The following is a 13,274-nucleotide window of genomic DNA, read 5'->3' as shown; positions in this document are numbered from 1 at the left end:
AATGAGGGTTCTGAACGAAGTTAGTTGCCTTAGATCAGTGGTTCTCAGCCAGGGATCTTCCAGGGGGTACATCAACTCACCTAGATATTTCCCTAGTTTTACTACAGGCTACATAAAAAAAGCACTAGTGAAGTCAGTACAAACTACAATTTCAAACAGACAGTGACTTGTTAATACTGCTCTATATACTATACACTGAAATGTAAGTACAATATTTATATTCCAATTGCTTTATTTTATAATTATATGGTAAATGAGAAAGCAAGCAATTTTTCAGTACTAGTGTGCTGTAACACTTTTGTATTTTTATGTCTGATTTTGTAAGCAAGTAGTTTGTAAATAAAGTGACTTGGGGTACAGAAGACAAATCAGACTCCTGAAAGGGGCACAGCAGCCCGAAAAAGTTGAGAGTCACTGCCTTAGATAACTTTCTCACTATTGCAGTGGCCAAAGTATGAGGAAGTACATGGGGATGCAAAACTGAGAAAACGTTTATATAGTTTAAGTGAATCTGGCAAGTTTTTAAATGCCATACCTTAATAATTTTGGGCTAGATTGTGCCTCCTCTATCTCTGAATATAGAGAGACTCTTTCTGCACACCAATATTGCCCTTCCACACACAAGAGGGACTCAAATGCTCAGAAACTCCCACATTGGGAGTGCTACCTGTACAATAATAATAAGTTCAGATCCAAATTTAGAACGATATAAGCTATTGCATGAAAGTGTCATTGGTATTAAAACTAAGACATGGGGGAAAAATGGAACAAAAGAATTAAAATTGAGATACCTGCCAATTTTGTTTTAATGTTCTGAGGGGAAATAAAATATTTAAGTTTATTATTGAAAGTCATTTCTCATTAGAAGAGAATGTTTCCAAAAGATGAACACTTGATCTGCCTCTGTAATGATGATATCCCCCTGTTCACAATTACCCACATTGATGTGGAATCTTTTGGCACCTACTGTAGTTCTGTATTTGTTCCTTCATCCAGAAATGCACAAAAAGAATTATAACAGCTTCTTAACCTGCAACTCCATGTTAGGATGTAGGTGTAATGACCCACTATTAGCAAGGTCTTTTGAAAGGAACATACACTTCCAAACATAAACCTTAAGAAATCAACCAACCATGCTAAAAGCGGTCATTGCATGCTTTTAACTCTTAAAATGAAATGAGCTATTCCCAACTATTAGATCTAAAACCTTTATGCTTCTAACCATTTACACCTTTCTTTAAATCCTCTAAACCTTTTTCAAAAAGCAAGTCAATTAGCTCCAACACATCATCTTCAGTCATTTCATATAAATAATGGAAATGCATTTTCATTACTCTCCTTTTCTTCCTTTTGCTTTTCAAACAGGCTGGTAGGCCATGTTGACAATCATAACTCTGATCTGAAAATGCAAAGAACAAATTCATCAGAACAAGTGATGTCTAATTAGGTGAAATAGGGATAAACTCTCCATCTGTGAAATGAGGATACCACTATTTTACGGTCGTGTACTCACCACCTGTAGCACCCCCTTGTGGTTCCTCATCTCCAGCACCGCCTGTAGGCTGTCTGCCTCTCACTGAGTCTTCTATGGCTATACTCTCCAGTCAAGGCATACACAGTTCAGTCCTCTTCTAGGGTAACAAGAAGTTCCAAGTGCAAGTTCACCAAACGTTCCAACAGGAAAGAGCCTTCTGCCCCCATCTTGGGCTATTTCTCAGCCCATCTTTTCGGACCAGTCTTCAGCCCTACCATGACCTCAGTATTCCTTACAATGGGTTTCCACGCCCCCTTCCTCTGTGGCTGGTACTCTGGGTTACAGCCCAGGAACCTGTGTTAAACAGCTAGGTCTGCTTCTTTGGATATGTTGCCATTTCCTTGGGCCACTTCCTACCTCTAAGACCCCCTCTTAAAGTAGTACCTGCCAATTACTGCACTGGGCTATGCCATTGTTCCAAATCTTCTTCTAGGTCATATACCTGGGTGACTAAATTGTTTTTGTCATCCAGCACATCTTCACAGTATTCTTTGTCCTGCATGACCATTTGCAGGGCCTCCTCGTGACAGCTAGCCCATTCCAGGGTTCGCTGGTGAGTTTTTTATTCATTAAGTAAATGACAGATCATCTGTTAAGAAAAGGTCAAAAAAATCTTGGTCAACTGGAAAATACACTTCTCTTGTTTCCTCTCCCGTGCTGTCTAATATTTGTTTGGTTTTATACTTGGGGGAGTGATTGTACAAAGAGATGAGCACCTCCTGCAAGATGCTGAGGCCCAAATCCTCAAAGCACCTAAATCTCATTGAAATCAATAGGACTTAGGTGCCTTAGTGCCTCTCAGGATCTGGGCCTAAGTGCCTTCAGCTCTCATTGAAGTCAGTGGGAGCTGAGGCCCCTCAACTGCTGCTTGAGGTGTTAAGCACCTTGCAGTATCAGGCACTGGAAAAGGAATGGTACAACACTATCAGTGAAATCTGGGGGATTTAATCATGGGTTACCAGTATCACACGTTTAAAAAAAAAAAAAAAAAAAGCACAACAGAAGGGTGCAGACCAAACCTGCTCCCACTGAATTCCCATGGGAATTTTGCCACTGATACTAAAGGGAGGAGGATCATGTCCTATAGGCTTGGAGCCTTTGACTTCTACCAGTCTTGCAGGGAATTTTCTGATCTACAGGATGAATGACATTGAACAACGTGTTCCTGTAAAATGACATTCACCTCCTGAAGGGCAAGGAGAATTGTAATTTTCCAGGACTGCATCCCCCTTTATGATAGGGTCCAGTATGCCGACATGTGGCTACTGCCCAAACAGGCGGGTGCTGTCATGAAGTGGAAGTAGTAGGGCTGAGCATCTGAGTTCATTTATATGGTGTATGCCATTAAAAGTCAATGTTTGTCAATAGACCCCACAGTTACTATAGTAATTGCCTGTTTCCTAATACAGGGGAACACTTCAGTACCTCAGGTACCAGAACAGATTAGTTCTAGCAATTTGTCCTTTTCTATACTATAAATCCTGTAACAAAATGCTGTGCCCTTTGTCTTCTCCTTGTCATTCTTTAGCCGTAACATCTCCTTTCTTAGGGCTCTGTTATGGCTATGAGCCAGAGTCACACTGGAGAGGAGCCCAATGTTAACAGTGGCCTTGGAGGGAAAAACAGAATAGGCATTATGCCTTGAAATACTGTGACAGCATGCTCAGGACAAACAGTTGCTAATTCTATTCTATGGGTTTCTGCGTTCCTTAGAATGCCAACTGATCAGCGCACAGGGGACAAAGCTGTAGCTACACTGATCTGTCCAGACATGTCCTCTCTGGGATATGGAGCACAGCTGTCAGCATTCCAGCATCTCCCCATGCTGCTCCTGGAAGACTAGCAAGAATAGTATGGCAGCTTACTGTGCTGGTGTTCTAGGGAGAAGGAAGTAGCCCCTTGTGCACTCTCCATCCTCTAGCGCACATCCACCTGAGGCAACCATAGTTCAGCCTTTGAGGCTTAAGTGAATGCTTTGATCTTTTACCATCTTATCTAAATTTTGGAATTCCTGCTCTCATATAAGTGATAATCCATTACAATCACATAAAACCACATATGTCTGAGATGGAAAAGCTTTCATATTACAAATCTATACAGTGTTCCAGAGGACAAAAATCTCACGAGTCTTTACAGAACTAACACACAGAGTATGACTTACTTCAAAACAACCAATATTCTGAAAAATCAATGCCACTTAGATTCATAGATACTAAGATCAGAAAGGACCATTCTGATCTAGTCCGACCTCCTGCACAACGCAGGCCCCAGAATCTCACCCACCCACTCCTACAAAAAACCTCACCTATGTCTGAGCTAGTGAAGTCCTCAAATCATGGTTTAAAGACTTCAAGGAGCAGAGAATCCTCCAGCAAGTGACCCGTGCCCCATGCTACAGAGGAAGGCGAAAAACCTCCAGGGCCTCTCCAATCTGCCCTGGAGGAAAATTCCTTCCCGACCCCAAATATGGCGATCAGCTAAACCCTGAGCATATGGGCAAGATTCACCAGCCAGATACTACAGAAAATTCTTTCCTGAGTAACTCAGATCCCACCCATCTAATATCCCATCTCAGGGGATTAGGCCTACTTACCCTGAATATTTAAAGATCAATTACTTACCAAAAATCACATTATCCCATCATACCATCTCCTCCATAAACTTATTGAGTAGAATCTTAAAGCCAGATAGATCTTTTGCCCCCACTGCTTCCCTTGGAAGGCTATTCCAAAACTTCACTCCTCTGATGGTTAGAAACCTTCATCTAATTTCAAGTCTAAACTTCCTGGTGGCCAGTTTATACCCATTTGTTCTTGTGTCCACATTGGTGCTGAGCTTAAATAATTCCTCTCCCTCTCCGGTATTTATCCCTCTGATATATTTATAGAGGGCAATCATCTCTCTCCTCAACCTTCTTTTAGTTAGGCTAAACAAGCCCAGCTCCTTGAGTCTCCTTTCATAAGACAAGTTTTCCATTCCTCGGATCATCCTAGTAGCCCTTCTCTGTACCTGTTCCAGTTTGAATTCATCCTTCTTAAACACGGGAGACCAGAACTGCACTTGTTTTAGAAGATGTGTAATCAAAATAGTGATCACTATAACAGCATATTTTTGGAACAATTTGTAAACTAGGCTGGGGAAAAAAAAATATATCCTAGCCTAGGATGTCTGATCTATGTGCACACAGTCACAGAAGATCTTTCAAAAATATACGAGAAATACACATTTCTGCAAATATGCAATTGTTTATAAAAGCACTTGATTCTTTTTTGCCATATCAAGATTAGTAAAGATCAGATTTCTTTAAATATTCTGTCCTCACTGATAAAATAAATTAAGCACTCTCCCAATTACAGTATAGCTACAAAGGCTGGACTGCACACAGTGTCCTTACTCAGAATAAGATTTGACATAGTTTGGGACAAAGGGAGAAAAAGCAGTGAAAAATACAAACTTCAAAGACTAGCACATTGTTTACACTGTTCTACTAGGCTCTGGAGAAACTGATATAGTCTGGCAACTAACCTGCCCACTTGTGATTATAAATAAAGCTATGTTTTAGCCACGGGTATTTTTACTAAAAGTTATGGCCAGGTTATGGGCAATACACAAAAAGTCACGGCCCCATGACCTGGCCAGACTTTTAGTAAAAATACCTGTGAGGACATCTTACCTGCTGGGAGCGGGGGCACTCCTGAAGACTGCTGCTAAGGGGTGGGGCAGTACAGGATGCTGCTGGTCAGGGCGGAGAGGCGGCCCGGGGCCACACTGGTCTCGGACCACTGCTCCAGGGCAGCACTGGAGACCAGATGCCTGGGCCTGCCTGAGCAGCGGCTGGTGCAGCTAACCCCAGGGCTTCCCAGCTGCGGGGCTAATCCTGGGGTCAGCCGCACCAGCGCTGCAAAATTCACAGTAGTCACAGAAAGTCACGGAAGCCATGATTTCTGTGACCTCTGAATGATTTGTAGCCTTAATTATAAATAAAGGTTAAGGATTTGTCTGGGATCCTTTGGGGTTCAATCCACACTGTAAAGGGCTATGTCACTGTGTGACTGGAGACCCAGCTGAGGTCACTCAATTAGGGTAAACTGCAAAGAATGGGGCAGACAATCCCCAAAGGTGGTGGATATTCCAATACTTAGATTTACCAAGCCATCACAAGACAGCTTTTGGATACCTCACTGATTACTAAGAATTTAACACAGTTCTCTTAAAGTAACCAAGCCTCAAGCCTCCATCTGTGCACCCAAGTTAAATATGATGAGGGTTAATGAAAATCTTAATCATATAAAAAAGTTCTACCAATCCCAAAGGATCGGACACATTACCTCCCAGGTTAATGAATATTCCAGATCTTACCCAAATACATGTTTACAACCAATTCTTATTAACTAAATTAAAAATTAAAAAAGAAAAGAGAGAATTGGTTAAAAGATCGGTATACATACAGACATGAGTTCAATTCTTGAGCTTCAGATTCATAGCAGAGATGGTGAGCTTTGTAGTTACAAAGAGTTCTTTCAGAAATAGTCCAATATTCTCATTCAGGACGGACCAGTCAATGCTGCTATCTCAGTCCTTATGGCTTTGGCTTCCCCTGCACGAAGCCTCAAGCAGATCAGAGATAAACAGGATCAGGACCCAAGCCATGTTTTATACTGTTTCAGGCCCTCTTATGACAGCTCGGAGTCCTTTGGCGAACAATAGGCACTTATGGGGACTTTGAAATGGACCCATTTCCTAAGCATCAGCAGTAATTATTCACACAGATTAACATAAGACAATTGTCTGTTTTTTCACTATTCGCCGATGATTTGCTACACACTTCAAAAGAGAGTGGAATACAGTGATATCCTCTGTTTGAAATGCATCCGATGAAGTGAGCTGTAGCTCATGAACGCTTATGCTCAAATAAATTTGTTAGTCTCTAAGGTGCCGCAAGTACTCCTTTTCTTTTTGTGAATACAGACTAACACGGCTGCTACTCTGAAACCTATGTTTACAGTTCATTTAAATATTAAGATGTCCTTTTGATCTCTGAATTAACAGAATACAGCATAGACAGGGACTGTTTGATTACATTGTTGACCTCTACCAATATATATTTAAATACACAAAAACACAAACATTATTTCCCCATATGTTTTTAAGGGCTGAATTTGAATAATTTATCCTGCAGGATGCTTAACCTTTTCTGGTTATGCATCACACACTGCTGCCCTACAGCTATGGGTGCATCACATGCTATGCTGCTGCGGCTCACAGCCCAGACACCAACAGTCACCAGCAGACGCGGATTAAGGTTTTGTGGGGCCTTAGGTCAGACCAAGTGGGGACCCCCCCCAACCCTTTCCCTTACAGTCCCCATCCCATTCTGCCCCTTCCTCCCACGGCCCCACCGTGTTGCACCCACAGTCTTGCCCCATTTTGCCACTCCACTGAGGCCCCAAGACCAGAGATGCTTCTGCTGGTAAGTGGAGTCAGGGCACAGGGGCACCCATTTTTCCAGGGCCGCTCAATTGGCTGGGTCCCCTGGGCAGAGACCCCATCAGCCCAGTGGCAAATCCACCACTGGCCACTAGACAGGCATGCAGGTCTCACCCTGGCTTCCTCCAGCCAGTTACTTTTTGCAGAGTGACTCCAACACACTTCCAGCTCTGAATTTGCCCAATGCCAATCTGCTGGGGTTCCCAGATTGCAAATTCTGTGTTACCTCTTTCAGAGTTAGCTAGTGAGAGTTTTGTAACTGCTAAGCTGTGTGACAACTCCCTGACATACCAGCTTGTCTTCCTTGCCAGCCAATTCTTTAGGACTCTGCCAGTCCAAATCTTGCCTTGCAAGTAACAAGCAATGAACTCCAACTCCCGAGTTCCCGAGATACCTCACTGCAGCATCCAGCCCTCTTCTGGAACACTCACAGAAGTTATTAAAGCTGGTTGCACCTTTAAAGAGGCAATACACTGCGGCTCATTAGTTCAACTGCGGTTTGACAAACTCTTATTTCAATCATAGCACTAAATTGGTTACTAATAAAAATAAAGCACGTTTATTTAACAAAAGGACATAGGATTAAGTGACACCAAGTATAAGGAATAACAATAGAAAGGGGAACAAACAAAAGTAAAACTTCGCTTCTAAGACCAAAATTTAATTTCAGCAAGTTGCAATCTTTGTCTAAGTAGGTTTCTCATCTATATTCAGTTCCCAGAGGCTTCAACCCTCTTGGTTGAAAGATCCAAAGTTCTGCGATTTCAAGAGGTCTGGCTCTTTGAATGCCTCAAGGTGATGGATAACTATGGGTTGTTCTCCCCTTTCTCATTATAATCCAGTAAACCTTTGAAATGTATTCTTTGAAAAGTAAGCACAGACAAAGCTTTTCTCCTGCTGGGGTGCAGATGCCATGTTGTCTTCCCAAAGTTCATTGAACCTATGTAACAGCATGACACTCACCTCTCATGAGCACCCCCTTCTGGTCAGGTGTGTCTGCAGTCTTTCAGTTCTGGTGACCCCTGTCGGTGGCTTCTCAGGAGGTTTTTCAGTGACAGCCCTCCAGCCGAGTCACACATACTGTCTGTGAGTCAGACAGACCCTTCTCAAGTATGCAGTCCACCAGAGGCCTATCTCAGTAAGGCGTCTCATTAGCCCTCCCCAAATTCAGGCTTTAAGTAGGCCTAGCCTTGGTCTGGGACTATATGTGCAGGGCTTCCTCCCTGGAGATACTGCCTTCCCGCAGCCTTCCCTGGGCTCAGTCTTTACTCAGTCCCAACAGCCTGCTAGGAGCTCCTTCATTACTGCTCTCACCCCCCACACAGCTGTCTGAGGTCAGCTCCAGACAACAACTCCAACTACTTTGTTCTGCAGCTCCTTTTATATGGCCCTACTGGGCCCTGACTGGACCTCCCTGAAGCTGGTCTCATTGGCTACATTCCCATGCCACTCTAGGCCTCCTGGAGGACTTCTCTTCTGCTCCTCTCTGGGACAGGGTGTGGCAGGATCCTGAAGCCTCCAGTAGGGGGCCTCTTGGCCTATTCCACACCATCACACCCCGCTTCAAGAGACAGGAAGGCTATCTGGGGGTGCAGTCTCCATCCTCCATCAAGATTAAGTATTCCTCTTTCCCCACTTGCTCTCCTGATGGCTTTATTTACCTTGCATGTAAATGTGCTATTCTTTGTCTTTGGTGACACCTTGCCTAATTTATATCAGAGACACATTCAAATAGGTGGAACCACATTTCTTTGTCTGAAATAGGAGTGGCTTAGACACTGCTTGCCAAATACATTTTAAGAACATATTTTCAGCACATATTTATAATTGTTCATATAAACACCCATACATACACCCACAATAATATTAATGACTAGCGCATTACCAGTTTGTATATGGTACCTTACATGACACCTTTTAAATACAGATCATGACAACAGTGTGTTAGGTGTAGTGAGTATGTCAGGACTGACAAGAGTTGCTGACACAGTGTAGTGAACCACTAGTGGCCTGTGTGTCACATTTTCAAATAATAAAGATCTTTGATGATAAACAAATTATATCAATGAAAAACAGTTACCTGTTTTCACAGTGCAGGTGTTCACCAGCATTTTTAGGCTACAGGAGTTGTCAGAAGAAATTATCTGTTGGAACACCATTAACTTTTTATCAGCAAAAATATTAGATAGAGATGTTGGGAAGATATTGTGAATCCAACAGTGAGACTGGATCCTCCTTCATGGAAATTCCATCTTTGTATTGGTAACCCATATGCCAAAACAAAACAGATATATTTGAAAATATAAGGGTATCATATTTTTCACATAGTGGTAGTAAGGCAAGAGAGCTAACGGCCTCCCATCTTCCCTCGTCAGTCTGTCTAATTCATTCAGACGGTTTTCGCTATAATGCAGTATTGCTTTTTTGAGAATGCTTGGGTGGTACCAGAATTTTAGTGACATTGAAACTGTGATGATTGCAATTGTATTATTCTCTCAGACAGAAAGAGTTTAACAATCTAATGCTCTAATTATTCATGTGTATATTAGTCTTTGCATTTTTACACTTCTCATTATATACATTTAGAAAAAACATGGTTGCTCACTCAGTCTCCCCCTCTGCTAATGTGGGATTGTGCCTTGCAGTACATTTTCTAGTAGTTTGTCCAATCTAGTTTTAAATGATTCAGGCAGTGGAAGCTCTTCTTGTTTTCCATCAACACTTTCCTTTGAACTCTGCCCTACATTCTAACAGGTATTCAGTAACCCTCCATTAGAATCTCGTAAATGTACGATGACTTGACAGATTCTTTCTGAAATACAGCTTATTTTGTATATTTAAAATAACACGCCTGGAGTGGTGGTAACCCATTTCTACTTTACCTGGCAACATACTCATTACATAGAATAACTCTTCTCTTTAAACACTACTTCAAATATCTGCAAAATTGACTTTATTTTTTTGGCTTTTTTCCCATTAAACATGAAAAACAACATATCTGGTAGTCCCAGAATGTTAATATATAGGTACCTTCAAAACCTCTTAAAGAGGTATCTAATAAATTATTACACTTATTCACCAATGGCATCATATTAAATGGAGAGTGCCTGATCATTTAAAACTTAATTTACAGTCTTCACATAGACTTCTTTCATAGATACTAAGGTCAGAAGGGACCATTCTGATCATCTAGTCCGACCTCCTGCACAGCGCAGGCCACAGAATCTCACCCACCCACTCCTACGAAAAACCTCACCTATGTCTGAGCTATTGAAGTCCTTAAATCATGGTTTAAAGACTTCAAGGAGCAGAGAAGCCTCCCTCAAGTGACCAATGCCCCATGCTACAGAGCAAGGCGAAAAACCTCCAGGGCCTCTTCCAATCTGCCCTGGAGGAAAATTCCTTCCCGACCCCAAATATGGGATCAGCTAAATCCTGAGCATATGGGCAAGATTCACCAGCCAGATACCCAGGAAAGAATTTTCTGTAGTAACTCAGATCTTATTTTATGTATCTTATTCTATTAAAGCAATGATCAGCCAGCTTTATGAGTGGGAAATTAATAGGTGATACTTCAAAAAAATCAATTTGCAAGCCAAATCTGAGTGGGCAGCACTGTTCTTCCTCATTGCTGCCAATGGTATACACCATGCGTAATGTGCATGTGGCTGTGGGCACCACTGGATAGAAAGGTGTATGAGAGAGAGAGAGAGATTTCCCAACTCTATCAAAATACCCTGTAACATAAGGGAAAGTTCACAGAGCAAGGCAGAAATTCAAGTCTTACCTCTTCCACAAACCAGCTAATAACTATGTGCCCTTTGCAAACCCTTATTATTGAGAAAGGCTGCATATCCCTCCTCTAAAATGACGGCAACTTTCAGTGGCACATGCATTCTTAATTCTGTCCCTTTCTCTGTTTGAATTACACTCAGGCCCCTGTGTATTCTGCAGTTCTGCAGTAATGGAATTCACTTCATTGTAAAATATTGACAAAATTATGTTACTAGCCCTTATGGTTGTGAAAAAAACCCCTCACAAATATGAAATCAATACAGTGGAACCTTCCTGAATTCGCAAAGAACCTGTAACAAAAGGACTAACATTTGTTACCCACTCATGCTGACAGCGTTTCTCCTCCAGCAGATGTCCTGGAACCCTTTCTCAAAGGGAATTTCAACATCACAAAAGGGGCTCAAGAAAAGGCGTTATTGAGCTGTATTAACTCCTATTGGGCAACAGGGGCACATCCACACAAGGAGCAACTTTCCCGGAGGAGGAAGCAAATAGTATTTCTGTGGTTCTTGTGCTAGGTAAGCGAAGGTGCCAGTACTATCTGGGAGTTGTGAGGCTGATAGTTCACATTTACATAGATAAACTTTACAAATTTGTCGCAAGTTTTTGTTTCTTTTGGAAATTTTGCTTGCTAAAAGAAATCATATGCAAATTATATTCTAACAGTTGTCTCTCCAAGCTAGGAAATATTAATATAACAACTGAAAATAAGTCTTGGAAATATGATTAAAACCAAGAAGTTCTCTGTAAATTTGACCTTCCTACAAATGTAATGAAAAAATCATAAGAGTGAAAAAATTGTTCAGTTACTGTAATAAGCATGTAGGCTGAACTCCTATGACAAGGGCAGTCTGACAGACTGGCCAATTGTATCTTCAGTCCCTTCATACATACTAGCCTCAAATCTTCTAAATGGAAAATTGTAACTCTCATGCGGAACCATAGACAATGAACACATGTTAATTCCTATATTTCTTCCAAAAAAAACCACCCTGAAATTTGCAATCAAACTAGGTATCTGGGAGGAGAGATGGGGAACTTAACAAGTCACAGTCTAGAACAACAGCCCTTAAAATTAGAAGTCAAATTACTCCCACTCACTAGAAATAGCCCTTGATTTATTTCCTTCCACTGAAGTCAGGAGTGGTTGTAAAATGGTCATTAGACAGAGAAATATTCTAAAATATCAACTACCTTGTCTGGCAGGGCAATATCTTTTTGATAGTGGAAGGATATTAAAGGAAAACTGCAGTCTATGCAAAAAGAAAAGGAGTACTTGTGGCACCTTAGAGACTAACAAATTTATTTGAGCATAAGCTTTCGTGAGCTACAGCTCATGATTAAAAGTTTATAATCCTCTAGTTATAAAAACGGATAAATCACCAAACATTTTAAAGAACTTTTATAACATATAATGTAAATAAATTACTAAAGACACAAGAATCCATTATATGGCTGCCTGCTGACTAAGCACCCAGAACCAGACCCGGAGCCAACTGGACTTGGGTGGTAATCAACCTAGTGCATAAGTGGGGTGTGGAAAGGATGGGACCATAGGCAATTTACATGGATCTCTTCAGAGGTGTATGTAAATTAGCTCCCACCAATCCCTCCTAGCACAATTACATCAGCCTAAACCCTCTCTTCCATAAACCTCTGCTGAAGCCACAGGAATTCCTGATGCATCATTGACCCCTACACTGCTTCACTGGGAAGAAAGGAGGAGAACAAAAAGTCCATACATTTTACTGGGAGTTATCTAAGGAGCCTCCTCCTAGCCCAATTGGTAGGAGGGAATCTTCAGCTCTATGAGCACCAAACTCTTTCTTTGTATGTCACTTCCATTTCTGAGTAATCTGCTAAAACACCACAGTGGGCCAAATAGCCCTTTTAAGTTTTCCCCACTGACTGTCAACTAGAAGGAACCTGCCCCTGCTGGGACTTCAGGGAGGGAGGGTTACATTTGTGTGATTGAACATTTTTCCATTGAAAAATGTAGTTTCACCAAAATCCAAACTTTTCAAAGGAATGTTGAGTTCAAGGAAATTTTCCTGCAAAAAGGAAAAATTAATCATTTTGTTTCATTTACGTTGAAAAGTTTTGTTTGATTTTATGTATATTGTTGTTTGTATTACTGTAGCACCTAAGAAGCTCTTGGCATGGACCAGGACCCCAGAGTGCTAGGACTGTGAAAACACATTATATAATAATGTTTCAACATTATCAAAATGAAACATTTCAATGGTCCTAAAACAACATTTTTCAAAGTCTTCATTCATCAAAAAATTTCATAATTTCAGCTTTTTGTTCTGATTTGGAATGAAAACAAGTTTCAAACTGTCAGAATATCCCTCAGAATGGAAATATTGTTTTTGACCTGTTCTACGAGGATAGGGCAAGAATTTTCCCCTATCAGTTTTATCCCCGTCCCTCTCTCTTTGTGGAGAGTTATAATTAT

Source organism: Dermochelys coriacea, chromosome 6, assembly GCF_009764565.3.
Source record: "Dermochelys coriacea isolate rDerCor1 chromosome 6, rDerCor1.pri.v4, whole genome shotgun sequence".
Taxonomy (NCBI): Eukaryota; Metazoa; Chordata; order Testudines; family Dermochelyidae; genus Dermochelys; species Dermochelys coriacea.
This window is presented reverse-complemented; position numbering follows the sequence as displayed.